Consider the following 17,277-nt stretch of genomic DNA (forward strand, 5'->3'; position numbering starts at 1 on the left):
GACATTAAGAGGGTTAAAGATGAAACGTACTCTCTTACATTATCCCATGTACACTGAAATTGAATCTTAATTTCAAAATAATTGTTACAATATTGACCATGCATCCTTATAACTAGGTTCAGTATTCAAAAATATGAAATGTACTTTTAATTCTTGTATATTGTAAAATGAAAGAAAAAATATGATTATTATTTTTGGAGCATGGATTTCATGCTCAAGGTCTTTTATTTAGAGGTGAAGCACCCATTGAGTGCTTCTAGGGTTTGTCCTAGGTCAAGAATTCAAAAGATCCATTATCATAAGTTGAAGACCCCATCAGGCACATTGTAACTTGTAAAGAATATGATTTTTGTCATTAAAAGTGTTAGAATACCCTTCAAGACCAAGTCAACATGGTAGCTAGAAAGTCGGCCTAAATTGAGAAGCCACGTCCACCTTAAGAAGCCTATATAAATGAGGTAAATAAACCTCCTTTGATGACATTCATTCAATCACTCATCCAAGTGAAGAAGAAGAGAAAGAAAGGAATTGAAGAAGGAAGAGGACGAGGAAATATTGTTCAAGGCTATTTCTCTCTCACACGTGTGAAGGAAGGCTAGGGTTTCTATTATTATACTAGGGTCTTTCTTTTGCAAGTTTGATCTTGAAGAAGGAAGAGAAAGAAGGTCAAAAAAGGTCACATGAGTCATTCTCAAGCACTACAAGAAGAATAAAAACCAAGAGAAGGTATGAGGAAGCCTTGGGAGGCAAGAATAAGCTCACATGTGTGGCAGTAACTGCTATTGGGGGGGGGGGGGAAATTCAAATTTGTAGTAGAGACCGAAATTCTGAAGCTAGAGGTTAAAGTTGTGTTGCCGTAAGAGATTTGATAGTGTTTGAATTGATCTAAGGAAGAACATAATCTAAAAGGGTTATACTTGCTCTTGGAGGGTATTGGTTTTGGTCTAGAGGTCATGGAATTAGTCAATTGAAGAATCTATAAGAAGAGAAGAGATTTACGAGTTTTCCTCTCAAGTGGAGAGGTTTTGTCCCTGACTTGCAACCTACATTTTGTGTTATTATGCACTATTGTTATTATTGTTTTGGTAGATGTTTGATGATACACAAACATAATAATAAGTGAAGAAGCTAATAACTAAGAAAAAATAAAAATACATCACAAGTAGCTATCAAGAAAAGATAAATCACTCTAATCATTGCCCTATATATTTCTCAAAAATATATTGGTTAAGACTATTGATTGTCTTTATACTACATTTCATGTTTTATTAGTGGATTTGATGGTATTTTTTGCACCCATTCTGGGGCGTGGTATGCTATTGTTATGCTTAAAATGTAGAATAATGTTAGCTATGGGTTGGCTTGTTTCAGTGCTTGGTAAAAGGAATGTTTATAACTTTATTGGATTGTATTATGTCCATGGATGATGTATGAATGTTAGTGTGGAAATGAGGGTTTCATTGATGTAGAGATCAATGTTTTGAGAAACATCAGGTTTTAAGGAAGCTTGGGAAAAGCCCTTGGAAATCCCTTATAAATTCTAAATCTGAAAGATGAAGAAGTCCGGCTTGTATTAGGGCCCAGATAAGTCTTTATCGGAGTTGTATCCGAGGCCAGATAAGTTCTTGGACTAGAATTGAATCCAATATGGTTGTGTTATAGGCATAGTCGATGCATCCAGAAGTTGAGATATACAAGCCTTTTGTGCTTGTGAACTTTTGTGAGTGCGTTGGATGTGAACTAACCTAGATGAATTACAAGAAGGTAATGGAAAAGAGTACATCTAGGTGGTGCCCATTTTGGGAGTTGAAGGCTTAAATCTAGATATGGCTGTAGGACAAATTCCGTGAAAATTTTAGAGTGGTCTCGTTTAATTGAATATTGTGCAAAGTCGGATGTCGCTGCGAGAGGTGGATGAATCCAGAAATTTTGGACATCCAGGGGTGAGGGAAAAGTGCAAAGGTGTGTAGCCCTAGATGTGGATCAGGGCCGGATTTGCGAGTTGCACAACAATATCTAGTGTGGGATCTACATAGTGAAGTAAAGTGTGAGGGCCAAATACGTTAACTTGTGGAAGTATCTAGGTGTTCAAAAAAAAAGGGCTTGGCACAAGTCTGTGAAATCCCATATGGTTAGCCATGCTTGGATACACTTGAGGAGATGTGGTATTTTGGGGGTCCGAGAAGCTTTCTATAATGCAAAACTACCTGAATATCACTTAGAACTAGATAGCATAGGGATTCTTCACAATGCATGAAGAAGTTGGGTTTCATGGGACCCGCTAAGTAGGGTGAGGTGGAAAATGCCACGTAGGTCATGTAAGGCCACATGGATGCCAAGTGGGGCCTTGGGGGATGTAAACATGTGACATGGAGGATTACAATGATGTGGCATGCTGACAATGTGACATGTGGTAGGTATAAATGAACCTTTTAGATGGCCAAGTGGCAAAATTTTGTGTGACATGTGGCACCATAGGTAAAATCACTTTGACATCAGTATGATTCCATCAAGTCATAAAAGGGACAAATGATGTGGATATGGGTGACGTGGATTCTAGGTGGCACCACGAGTCATGCCATGTCATTTCGAGATAGAAAGCACTATGTCAAAATTAGTGTATATAGATGGGAAGATTTCATTAGCGCAATCTATTTAGTGCCAAGTTTGTGTGTGGTATAACCGAGATATGGGTGTGGTCTAAGAGGAGCAATAGACAAGGATTCCTCCATTAGTTAATGTACATCATCTAACAAATTGTGAACCCCCCCACCCCTTGTTAACTACCAGGAAAGTAGGGGGCGTTGCAATGAATGTAAGTCTAGTGTGAAGGACTTGAGCTGCATGATGTTTACCATTGGAAATTTCAGTTCCATGTGGCACTATTTAATTGACCGATCTTTAAATATGTATAACTTTTTATCTAGGAACCATATTGAGGTAAATTTTACATCGTCGGAAATATATTGACGAGTTGGATGCTATGGTGTTATCTAAAGCTACTTCTGCTAACTTTGGGAAATAAAGAAATTTTGTAACCCCATTTTCATAATGAGACCACGGAGTTTGGGTTAAATAAAAGTAACACCTTCCACGACCCGAGATATCTAAGGGAGGGCGGAAGGGAGTGTTACCATTAATTTCATTTATATGTCATATTATTTAATTATTGGTTTTACGCTTAAATGTATGACATAGTTTAAATGCAAAAAACAAAGAATAGAAAAAAACACACACCATCCATAAATAAACACAAGACTTACCTTATGAAACTCACATGAGAGAAAACCTAGCTAAAAGGTTTGGTTGCTCTACTCTCTTTACTCTCTTTTCTCTAGTTTGGAATTTTGGAAATACAAAGAAATAAGTACTCTCTATAGAGTTACCTGAGACCAATGGCTTGTACTAGACTGATACATAATCTTATTGTCCTCTATTCAAATTTGTAACTTCCCACTCCTAGATGCTCCATGCAACTATGGAATGAATACAATGGCATAGAATAAAACCCTTTCTACTCCTAGTGGCCCGATATTTAACCTTGCCCAACAATCGTCTAGGGATAAGGTTTTGACCTCTTCAACCCTTAATTAGGGTTATTATTTTGGATATTCTAAAATCTTTTTAGAAGTCCACAAGTGGCTAATATCATATGTGTGAGTAACATGAGCTAATGTGGCTTCCTCTCTTACCATAGTGATCAACATCCTAGGTGAACTTGCATTTGATTGACATGATTCTTGTGTGGTTGGAAAGGTCTTTGAGTGTATCTCAACATAGAAGAATGTAAATGCAAGCAAGGAAAGTTTTGACCTCCTCTCCCCTAAAAGAAAAGCCATTTGATGGGCCTCAAAATAACTTTGAAATGTTTCAAAGCCCAATTTTCCAAACTAGGACCTACCCTTAAAATGACCCTCTAAGTTGACTCCTCCAATTTTTCCCACTATAAAATCATCGAGATAAATTATAACTAATATATCATAATGCATAAAAATTCAAAATTATGTATTTTAATTTCAACAACATGAATTTATGAGTTAGGTCTACCATTAAAATGACCCTATAAGTTAATTCCTTCAATTTTTTCCACTATAAAATCATCTAGATAGATTATAACTAATATAGCATAATACTTTATCATAACGCATTAATATTTAAAATTATTGATTTTAATTTCAACGACATGAATTTATGAGTTAGGGAATATAGTTAATAAATATATATAATTGATTATTAATAAAAATAAATAGTTAGACCTTAGACTTTTGTGATCCATATGGCAAATAAGAATGTCTTTCGATTAATCACATCATCAAAATTTGGTCTAAGTTTTGAGCCAACGAATGTGGTTCATCCTCAAGACAAAGAACAAACCACATTAGTTGGTTAGAAACATGAACCAAATTCTGATGATGTGAAAAATGCGAAAAACATTCTTGTTTAAAAATAAATAAATTTTTTCCTTCATCTTAATTATATAAGTAAAATTAAACTTATTATTTATTTAAAATGAAATATTTTTCAAATTTCAGCTTTAATCCTATATTATCTAATAAATAATAATTTTCAAATTTCAACTTTAATCCTCTATTAACTAATAAAATATTAAACTAAATTAATATACCATGAAAAGATCAAGAAGAAAAATCAACAATGTCTTTTTTGTTCTAGGTCAATTTTCATGGACGAATGTTGAAACCTGCCATATATAAAGATTATTTTGGCAAGGGAGAATGGCACATGATATTTTTTTGTCAAACAATTTTGAGACATATTCTCTTAAAGATTTATACATACATTAAATAAACTAAACTATATTATATTAAATGATGATTTGATAGCAACTCACTTGAGCAGAGTTCATGTTTGAATAGGAGATGATAAAAAAATAATTCACACTTTTTTAAAATAAAAGAAGCGACGGACAAAAATCAAATTTCGAAGGAATCGACAGTCATTGAATTTAATACGTGTAGAGCTTTTTATCTCAAATTCTCTTATCATGGTATAAGCTTTTTGCACGATAACCATCAACCACCACCAAAAAAAAATCAATTTACATTTAAAAAAGTATTATTATTTTTTCAATTTTCAAAATATTAAGTTTAATATTTATTTTTTTCAAAAATTTAATCTACTTCCTAATTGAAAGTCAAATCTTCTTAACCAAAATTAAAAACAAGATTACTAGTAATCATTAACAAAATTGTTTATATAGAAATATATATTTTAATTTTAAATTAAACAAAAGATATTATAATTATTATTATTTTAAAAGTATTTTATAAATTGTTTAAACATGTAGTTTAATTAATAGATGAAATAGTTTTTTCCAGACAATTTTTTTGGTTAATTTTGTTCAAAATTGAGTGTATATTTTTAAGAATCATAAGTTTAAGTTTTTTGATTTGCAAATTTTGAGTACTTAAGGGGTTTTTAGGGTACTAAATCTATTTATGCATTCAAAATTGCATTTTAAATAACAAGAAATCATAATCTTGCTTAAAATTGTATTGTAAGATTTTGATAAAAAAATCTATTCTATTTATTAGTTAGACTGCACCATTTTTAAATAAGTAATAATTCCAAAATCCAAATGGATAAGAAAACTTAGATTCCAATGAACGCTATAGATGCCCATTCAATTTATCACTTATTTTATATTTTGCAAAATTGATAACAACTCAAAAAATAAAACATATTTAAATATATCAACAATAGAAGGTTGACAAATTGAGTTAATAAAACATATTTAAATACACATTAAAAGGTTGGAAAATCTAGTTATTGAGGAGTCAATTCCACGTTAAGTGAATCAAAACAGAGCTAACATGGCATACCAATACTTTAGGGTAAGCACTATCCACCCGATTGGAGAGTATTTAAGGCATTATAGACCGCATAGACATGTGTATGCACTAGTGTTGTACTTATCGCGATAATATTGAAAGTATCGTGATAATATCACCAAAATCAATTCTAACGATGATATAGATGATAATTATTGTGATAATTTTCCTTTTTGAAATTATTGTCATAATTTTGAAATTATCACCCCATCTCTAGCAATATCAACTTATAACTGTTTTTCTTTTTCTTTTTAAGCCTAATTTTAAAAAGTGAGTTAGGGGATTAAGCTCTAAGGATACTGTTACTATTTCCATCAAGCCAAGATGGGGAAATTTATTGTTTTCATTTCCCATGATTCATCTCATGAGATAAAATGAAAGATAAAGGAGAATCACTTTTACTTACATTTTTAACATTACCATTAATTGCTTTAGGATGTTTAAGAGTGATTTCATCCTCGTTGGATTTCATATGAGAAAGTAGAATTTTAGGTCTCATTCAAAATTCAAGAGACTAGTTTTCAAGATTTCGAGATTGGCGAGATTGCAATGTTTCTACTATCTTCTGTGATGTATGAGGTTATGGAATTGGCATTTAATCAAGATCATCAAAACCTTTATATACCTCGATGTTGGTGGCATTGTATTTTGAACTCCTCTGTCATGAACCTTTTAAAAATACACACTTCAATCAAGCAAAATCATTGATTAGGATGTTAATTTTTTTCTATCTTATTTTAATGCTTAGAGGGTGATCTTGATGAGGAGGATCTTGATATAGGCAATGATTTTGATGTGATGTAGCTATTTGTTGTTGTATGATTTTCTTTGGATTCTAGAGGCCATTTAGAGCCTCTTTATTAATAATTTTTTTTTTAAGATGGATTGCATTAGGTGATATTTTGGTTATATGGACCCTTATTATATGCATGAGAAATTTTTCATATTGTGTATAATACTTTGGATTCATATGGATACACATGAATTATATGTTCTTTTCAAAATTTGAATATGTATTTTTTGGTTGACCAATATTGGTCCAATTTTGATAACATTTTTGAGGATGCTATGACCATTTTCCATCAAGAAAACAAGGAGAAATTTTTTGTTTTCACTGCCATGATTCATCTCATGAGATGCATTTATTATTGTTTTGATATTATTTTTTATCATTCTATAAGATCTTATGACTTAGGATAGATATCATATTTTAGTATTGATACCTGGTAGATCACATCTTATATATTGATTTTATTTTCATATATATGTAGCAATGTGTTTGTTTGATGTTGATGTTGCGATAGAAGTTAAAAATTTGAAAAATTTGATTTTTATTTGCATTTTTTATATTTTCCCAATTATTTCCATAATTTTCAATATTTTTCCCAATATTGCCGATAATTTAATTTTTGGACTCCCATTGATAAATTGTTGATAAAAATAAATGAAACATTGATATGCACCATCCTATTGCGACATACAAGGTCACATGCCTTAAAGAGCCTTTCATTGTTGACACATGTGGATAGCATTTTACCAACAAACACTTTATGGTAGTCAAATTTTGGATGGTATGGAGTTGGCTATGCCAATTACAGAAATTGACTATCATGTCAAACACTTGGATCCATGGGCCCATCCTGATGGATGGATGGTAATTAACCCCATAAAATGTTGATCGATAGTAGGGGTTAAATTTGATAGGTGACAATGCCCATTAGGAAGAATTTTTATGAATGTATGTTTCTTATTAAAAGTACCCTTCTATCAATCAAGTATTATATATTTTATGTGTTTTTAATAATTTTTAATATGGATACCAATTACTTGTGTAGTGAAATTATTACAACATTGAAACGACACTTATTTTAATACTTGTTATTATAGTTCTAAAAGAATACAAAATTATTATGAAATAATGTTTAACATCAAATGTAAAATTTTCACAAATACAAAATAGAGCGACTTCATGAGATACACATTATCAAACAATAAGTATAAAAACCAACTGCACTTGTTTGCAACCAATAAACTTATATAGCCACATAATTTTCTAAGTATGGTGAACATGGACAAGTATCATCAAACTGCAAAAGTTCATACAATATATTTGATATGTCATACATCATATCTCTAGCAATTTCAACTTATAACTGCTTTTCTTTTTCTTTTTAAGCCTAATTTTAAAAAGTGAGTTAGGGGAGTGAGTGAGAATCACTTTTACTTACATTTTTAACATTACCATTAATTTCTTTAGGATGTTTAAGAGTGATTTCATCCTTGTTGGATTTCATATGAGAAAGTAGAATTTTAGGTCTCATTCAAAATTCAAGAGACTAGTTTTCAAGATTTCGAGATTGGCGAGATTGCAATGTTTCTACTATCCTCTGTGATGTATGAGGTTATGGAATTGACATTTAATCAAGATCATCAAAAGCTTTATATACCTCGATGTTGGTGGCATTGTATTTTGAACTCCTCTGTCATGAATCTATTAAAAATGCACACTTCAGTCAAGAAAAATCATTGATTATGATGTTAAGTTTTTGCTATCTTATTTTAATGCTTAGAGGGTGATCTTGATGAGGAGCATCTTGATATAGGCAAGGCTTTTGATGTGATGTAGCTATTTGTTGTTGTATGGTTTTATTTGGATTCTAGAGGCCATTTAGAGCCTATTTATTAATATATTTTAATTTAAAGATGGATTTCACTAGGTGATATTTTGGTTATATGGACCCTTATTATATGCATGAGAAATTTTTCATATTTGTGTATTATAATTTGGATTCATATGGATACACATGAATTATATGTTCTTTTCAAAATTTAAATATGTATTTTTTGGTTGACCAATATTGGTCCGATTTTGATAACATTTTTGAGGATGCTATGACCATTTTCCATCAAGAAATCAAGAAGAAATTTGTTGTTTTCATTGCCATGATTCATCTCATGAGATGCATTTATTCTTGTTTTGATATTATTTTTTATCATTCTATAAGATCCTATGACTTAGGACATATATCATATTTTAGTAACAATATTTGGTAGATCACATCTTATACATTGATTTTATTTTCATATATATGTAGCAATGTGTTTGTTTGATGTTGATGTTGCTATATAAGTTAAAAAAAATGTTTTTTTTTGCATTTTTTAAAGTTTCACAATGATTTCCATAATTTTCAATATTCCCCCAACATTGCCGATAATTTAATTTTTGGACCCCCATCGATAAATTTTGATAACAATAAATGCAACATTGATATGCACCATCCTATTGTGACATACAAGGTCACATGCCTTAAAGAGCCTTTCATTGTCGACACATGTGGATAGCATTTTACCAACAAACACTTTATGGTAGTCAAACTGTGGATGGTATGGTGTTGGCTATGCCAGTTACACAAAATGACAATCATGTCAAACACTTGGATCCATGGGGCCATGTCGATGGATAGATGGTAATTGAATCCATACAATGTTGATGGATGGTAAGGGTTAAATTTGATAGGTGACAATGCCCATTAGGAAGAATTTGTATGAATGTATGTTTCTTATTAAAAGTAACCTTCTATCAATTAATTATTATATATTTTATGTGTTTTTATTAAATTTTTAATATGGATACCAATTAATTATGTAGTGAAATTATTACAACATTGAAATAACACTTATTTTAATACTTGTTACTATAGTTCTAAAAGAATACAAAATTATTATGAAATAATGTTTAACATCAAATGTAAAATTTGCACAAAGAGAAAATAGAGCGACTTCATGAGATACACATTATCAAACAATAAGTAGAAAAACCAACTGCACTTTTTTGCAACCAATAAACTTATAGAGCCACATAATTTTCTAAGTATGGTGAACATTTACAAGTATAATCAAACTGCAAAAGTTCATACAAAATATTTGATATGTTATACATCATATCTCTAGCAAGTTCAACTTATAACTGTTTTTCTTTTTCTTTTTAAGCCTAATTTTAAAAAGTGAGATAGGGGATTAAGCTCTGAGGATACTGTTACTATTTTCATCAAGCAAACAAGGGGAAATCTATTGTTTTCATTTCCCATGATTCATCTCATGTGATAAAATGAAAGATAAATGAGAATCACTTTTACTTACATTTTCAACATTACCATTAATTTCTTTAGGATGTTTAAGAGTGATTTCATCCTCATTGGATTTCATATTAGATAGTAGAATTTTAGGTCTCATTCAAAATTCAAGAGGCTAGTTTTGAAGATTTCTAGATTGGCGAGATTGCAATGTTTCTACTATATTCCGTGATGTATGAGGTTATGGAATTGACATTTAATCAAGAACACCAAAACCTTTATATACCTCGATGTTGGTGGCATTGTATTTTGAACTCCTCTGTCATAAACCTATTAACAATGCACACTTCAGTCAAGCAAAATCATTGATTAGGATGTTAAGTTTTTTCTATCTTATTTTAATGCTTAGAGGGTGATCTTGATGAGGAGGATCTTGATATAGGCAATGCTTTTGATGTGATGTAGGTATTTGTTGTTGTATGATTCTCTTTGGATTCTAGAGGCCATCTAGAGCCTCTTTATTGATATATTTTAATTTAAAGATGGATTTCACAAGATGATAATTTGGTTATATGGACCCTTATTATATGCATGAGAAATTTTTCATATTTGTGTATAATAATTTGGATTCATATGGATACACATGAATTATATGCTCTTTTCAAAATTTGAATATGTATTTTTTTGGTTGACCAATAGTAGTCTGATTTTGATAACATTTTTGAGGATGCTATGACCATTTTCCATCAAGAAAACAAGGAGAAATCTATTGTTTTCATTTCCATGATTCATCCATGAGATGCATTTATTCTTGTTTTGATATTATTTTTTATCATTCTATAAGATCTTATGACTTGGGACAAATATCATATTTTAGTGTTGATATCTGGTAGATCACATCTTATATATTGATTTTATTTTCATATATGTAGCAATGCATTTGTTTGATGTTGATGTTGATGTTGCTATAGAAGTTAAAAAATTGAAAAAAATGATTTTTAATTTTGCATTTTTAAAGTTTCCCAATAATTTTCAATATTTCCCCAATATTGCCGATAATTTAATTTTTTGACCCCCATCAATAAATTGTTGATAACAATAAATGCAACATTGATATACACCATCCTACTATGACATACAAGGTTGCATGCCTTAAAGAGAATTTCATTGTCGACACATGTGGATAGCATTTTACCAACAAACACTTTATGGTAGTCATACTATGGATGGTATGGAGTTGGCTATTCCGATTGCACAAACTTACTATCATGTCAAACACTTGGATCCATGGGCCCATCCTGATGGATGGATGGTAATTAATCCCATACAATGTTGATGGATGGTAATTAATCCCATACAATGTTGATGGATGGTAGGGGTTAAATTTAATAGGTGACAATGCCCATTAGGAAGATTTTTTATGAATGTATGTTTCTTATTAAAAGTGCCCTTCTATCAATTAAGTATTGTATATTTTATGTGTTTTTATTAAATTTTTAATATGGATACCAATTAATTGTGTAGTGAAATTATTACAACATTGAAATAACACTTATTTTAATACTTGTTATTATAGTTCTAAAAGAATACAAAATTATTATGAAATAATGTTTAACATCAAATGTAATATTTGCACAAATAGAAAATAGAGCGACTTCATGAGATACACATTATCAAACAATAAGTAGAAAAACCAACTGCTCTTTTTTGCAGCCAATAAACTTATAGAGCCACATAATTTTCTAAGTATGGTGAACATTTACAAGTATCATCAAACTACGAAAGTTCATACAAATATTTGATATGTTATACATCATATCTCTAGCAATTTCAGCTTATAACTGTTTTTCTTTCTTTTTAAGCCTAATTTTAAAAAGTGAGTTAGGGGTTAAGCTCTCAGGATACTGTTACTATTTCCATCAAGCAAACAAGGGGTAATCTATTATTTTCATTTCCCATGATTCATCTCATGAGATAAAATGAAAGATAAGGAGAATAACTTTTACTTACATTTTTAACATTACCATTAATTGCTTTAGGATGTTTAAGGGTGATTTCATCCTCGTTGGATTTCAGATGAGAAAGTAGAATTTTAGGTCTCATTCAAAATTCAAGAGACTAGTTTTCAAGATTTCAATATTGGTGAGATTGCAATGTTTCTACTATATTCCATGATGTATGAGGTTATGGAATTGACATTTAATCAAGATCACCAAAACCTTTATATACCTCGATGTTGGTGGCATTATATTTTGAACTCCTCTATCATGAACCTATTAAAAATGCACACTTCAGTCAAGCAAATTCATTGATTAGAATGTTAAGTTCTTTCTATCTTATTTTAATGCTTAGAGGGTGATCTTGATGAGGAGGATCTTGATATAGGCAATTATTTTGATGCGATTTAGCTATTTGTTGTTGTATGATTTTCTTTGGATTCTAGAGGCCATTTAGAGCCTCTTTATTAATATATTTTAATTGAAATATGTATTGCACTAGGTGATATTTTGGTTATATGGACCCTTATTATATGCATGAGAAAATTTTCATATTTGTGTATAATAATTTGGATTCATATGGATGCACATGAATTAAATTTTCTTTTCAAAATTTGAATATGTATTTTTTTGGTTGACCAATATTGGTCTGATTTTGATAACATTTTTGAGGATGCTATGACCATTTTCCATCAAAGAAACAAGGAGAAATTTGTTGTTTTCATTTCCATGATTCATCTCATGAGATGCATTTATTATCGTTTTGATATTATTTTTTTATCACTCTATAAGATCTTATGACTTAGGACAAATATCATATTTTAGTATCTATATTTGGTAGATCACATCTTATATATTGATTCATTTTCATATATATGTAGCAATTTGTTTGTTTGATGTTGATGTTGCTATCGAAGTTAAAAAATTGGAAAAAATGATTTATTTTTTTTGCATTTTTAAAAGTTTCCCAAGAATTTCCATAATTTTCAATATTTTCCCCAATATTGCCGATAATTGAATTTTTTGACCCCCATCGATAAATTGTTGATAACAATAAATGCAACATTGATATGCACCATCCTACTGCGACATACAAGGTCGCATGCCTTAAAGAGCCTTTCAATGTCGACACATGTGGATAGAATTTTACCAAAAAACACTTTGTGGTAGTCAAACTATGGATGGTATGGAGTTGGCCATGCCAATTACACAAAATGACTATAATGTGAAACACTTGGATCCATGGGCCCATCCCAATGGATTGATGATAATTAACCCCATAAAATGTTGATGGATGGTAGGGGTTAAATTTGATAGGTGTCAATGCCCACTAAGAAGAATTTTTATGAATGTATGTTTCTTATTAAAAGTACCCTTCCATCAACTAAGTATTATATATTTTATGTGTCTTTATTAAATTTTCAATATGGATACCAATTAATTGTGTAGTGAAATTATTACAAAGTTGAAATAGCACTTATTTTAATACTTGTTATTATAGTTCTAAAGAATACAAAATTATTATGAAATAATGTTTAACATAAAATGTAAATTTTGCACAAATAGAAAATAGAGCAACTTCATGAGATACACATTATCAAACAATAGGTAGAAAAACCAACTGCACTTTTTTGCAACCAATAAACTTATAGAGCCACATAATTTTCTAACGATCGTGAACATTTACAAGTATCATCAAACTACGAAAGTTCATACAAAATATTTGATATGTTATACATCATATCTCTAGCAATTTCAGCTTATAACTGTTTTTCTTTCTTTTTAAGCCTAATTTTAAAAAGTGAGTTAGGGGATTAAGCTCTTAGGATACTGTTACTATTTCCATCAAGCAAACAAGGGGTAATCTATTGTTTTCATTTCCCATGATTCATCTCATGAGATGAAATGAAAGATAAAGGAGAATCACTTTTACTTACATTTTTAACATCACCATTAATTTCTTTAGGATGTTTAAGAGTGACTTCATCCTCATTGGATTTCATATGAGAAAGTAGAATTTTAGGTCTCATTCCAAATTCAAGAGACTAGTTTTCAAGATTTCAAGATTGGTGAGATTGCAATGTTTCTACTATATTCCGTGATATATGAGGTTATGGAATTGACATTTAATCAAGATCACCAAAACCTTTGTATGCCTCGATGTTGGTGGCATTGTATTTTGAACTCCTCTATCATGAACCTATTTAAAATGCACACTTCAGTCAAGCAAAATCATTGATTAGGATGTTAATATTTTTCTATCTTATTTTAATGCTTAGAGGGTGATCTTAATTAGGAGGATCTTGATATAGGAAACGATTTTGATGTGATGTAGCTATTTGTTGTTGTATGATTTTCTTTGGATTCTAGAGGCCATTTAGAGCCTCTTTATTAATAAATTTTTTTTTTTTAATTTTTTTTTTAATATGGATTGCACTAGGTGATATTTTGGTTATATGGACCCTTATTATATGCATGAGAAATTTTTCATATTGTGTATAATACTTTGGATTCATATGGATACACATGAATTAAATGTTATTTTAAAAATTTGAATATGTTTTGTTTGGTTGACCAATATTAGTCCGATTTTCATAACATTTTTGAGGATTCTATGATCATTTTCCATCAAGAAAACAAGGAGAAATATGTTGTTTTCATTACCATGATTCATCTCATGAGATGGATTTATTCTTGTTTTGATATTATTTTTTATCATTCTATAAGATCTTAAGACTTAGGACAAATATCATATTTTAGTATCGATATCTGGTAGATCACATCTTATATATTGATTTTATTTTCATATATATGTAGCAATGTGTTTGTTTGATGTTGATGTTACTATAGAAGTTAAAAAATTGAAAAAGATGTATTTTTTGCATATTTTGAAGTTTCCCAATAATTTCCATAATTTTCAATATTTTCTCCAATATTGCCGATAATTTAATTTTTGGACCCCCATCGATAAATTGTTGATAAAAATAAATGCAACATTGATATGCATCATCCTACTACGACATATGAGGTCGCATGCCTTAAAGAGCCTTTCATTGTCGACACATGTGGATAACAATTTACCAACAAACACTTTATGGTAGTCCAACTGTGGATGGTGTGGAGTTGGCTATGCCAATTACACAAACTAATTATCATGTCAAACACTTGGATCCATGTGGCCATCCCGATGGATAGATGGTAATTAAACCCATACAATGTTGATGGATGGTAGGGGTTAAATTTGATAGGTGACAATGCCCATTAGGAAGAATTTGTATGAATGTATGTTTCTTATTAATAGTACCCTTCTATCAATTAATTATTATATATTTTATGTGTTTTTATAAAATTTTGAATATGGATACCAATTAATTATGTAGTGAAATTATTACAACATTGAAATAACACTTATTTTAATACTTGTTACTATAGTTCTAAAAGAATACAAAATTATTATGAAATAATGTTTAACATCAAATGTAAAATTTGCACAAATAGAAAATAGAGTGACTTCATGAGATACCCATTATCAAACAATAAGTAGAAAAATCAACTACACTTTTTTGCAACCAATAAACTTATAGAGCCACATAATTTTCTAAGTATGGTGAACATTTAAAAATATCATCAAACTGCAAAAGTTCATACAAAATATTTGATATGTTATACATCATATCTCTAGCAAGTTCAACTTATAACTGTTTTTCTTTTTCTTTTTAAGCCTAATTTTAAAAAGTGAGTTAGGGGATTAAGCTCTGAGGATACTGCTACTATTTCCATCAAGCAAACAAGGGGAAATCTATTGTTTTCATTTTCCATGATTCATCTCATGAGATAAAATGAAAGATAAAGGAGAATCTCTTTTACTTACATTTTTAACCTTACCATTAATTTCTTTAGGATGTTTAAAGGTGATTTCATTGTCGTTGGATTTCATATGAGATAGTAGAATTTTAGGTCTCATTCAAAATTCAAGAGACTAGTTTTCAAGATTTCAAGATTGGTGAGATTGCAATGTTTCTACTATATTCCGTGATGTATGAGGTTATGGAATTTACATTTAATCAAGATCACTAAAACCTTTATATACCTCGATGTTGGTGGCATTGTATTTTGAACTCCTCTGTCATGAACCTATTAACAATGCACACTTTAGTCAAGCAAAATCATTGATTAGTATGTTAAGTTTTTTCTATCTTATTTTAATGCTTAGAAGGTGATCTTGATGAGGAGGATCTTGATATAGGCAATTCTTTTGATGTGATGTAGCTATTTGTTGTTGTATGATTTTCTTTGGATTCTATAGGCCATTTAGAGCCTCTTTATTAATATATTTTAATTTAAAGATGGATTTCACTAGGTGATATTTTGGTTATATGGACCCTTATTATATGCATGAATTTTTTTTCATATTTGTGTATGATAATTTGGATTCATATGGACACACATGAATTATATGTTTTTTTCAAAATTTGAATGTGTTTTTTGGTTGACCAATATTGGTCTGATTTTGATAACATTTTTGAGGATGCTATGACCATTTTCCATCAAGAAAACAAGGAGAAATCTGTTGTTTTCATTGCCATGATTCATCTCATGAGATGCATTTATTCTTGTTTTGATATTATTTTTTATCATTCTATAAGATCTTATGACTTAGGACAAATATCATATTTTAGTATCGATATCTAGTAAATCACATCCTATATATTAATTTTATTTTCATATATATGTAGCAATGTGTTTGTTTGATGTTGATGTTGCTATAGAGGTTGAAAAATTGAAAAATATGAGTTTTTTTTCTTTTCATTTTTTAGTATTTCCCAATAATTTGTATAATTTTCAATATTTTCCCCAATATTGTTGATAATTTAATTTTTGGACCACCATCGATAAATTGTCGATAACAATAAATGAAACATTGATATGAACCATCCTACTGCAACATACAAGGTCACATGCCTTAAAGAGCCTTTCATTGTCGACACATGTGGATAGCATTTTACCAACAAACAATTTATGGTAGTCAAACTGTGGATGGTATGGAGTTGGCTATGCTAATTACACAAATTAACTATCATGTCAAACAATTGGATCCATAGGCCCATCCTGATGGATGGATGGTAATTAACCCCATAAAATGTTGATGGATGATAGGGGTTAAATTTGATAGGTGACAATGCCCATTAGGAAGAATTTTTATGAACGTATGTTTCTTATTAAATGTACCCTTCTATCAATTAAGTATTATATAGTTTATGTATCTTTATTAAATTTTTAATATGGATACCAGTTAATTGTGTAGTGAAATTTTGATTAGATATTGATCAAGGACCTTAATGATAGCTCAAATTTTAA

The sequence above is a fragment of the Pinus tabuliformis genome, chromosome 5_1, assembly GCF_031772625.1.
Source record: "Pinus tabuliformis cultivar Carrire ecotype Pingquan chromosome 5_1, CPIR1, whole genome shotgun sequence".
In the NCBI taxonomy this organism is placed as follows: domain Eukaryota; kingdom Viridiplantae; phylum Streptophyta; class Pinopsida; order Pinales; family Pinaceae; genus Pinus; species Pinus tabuliformis.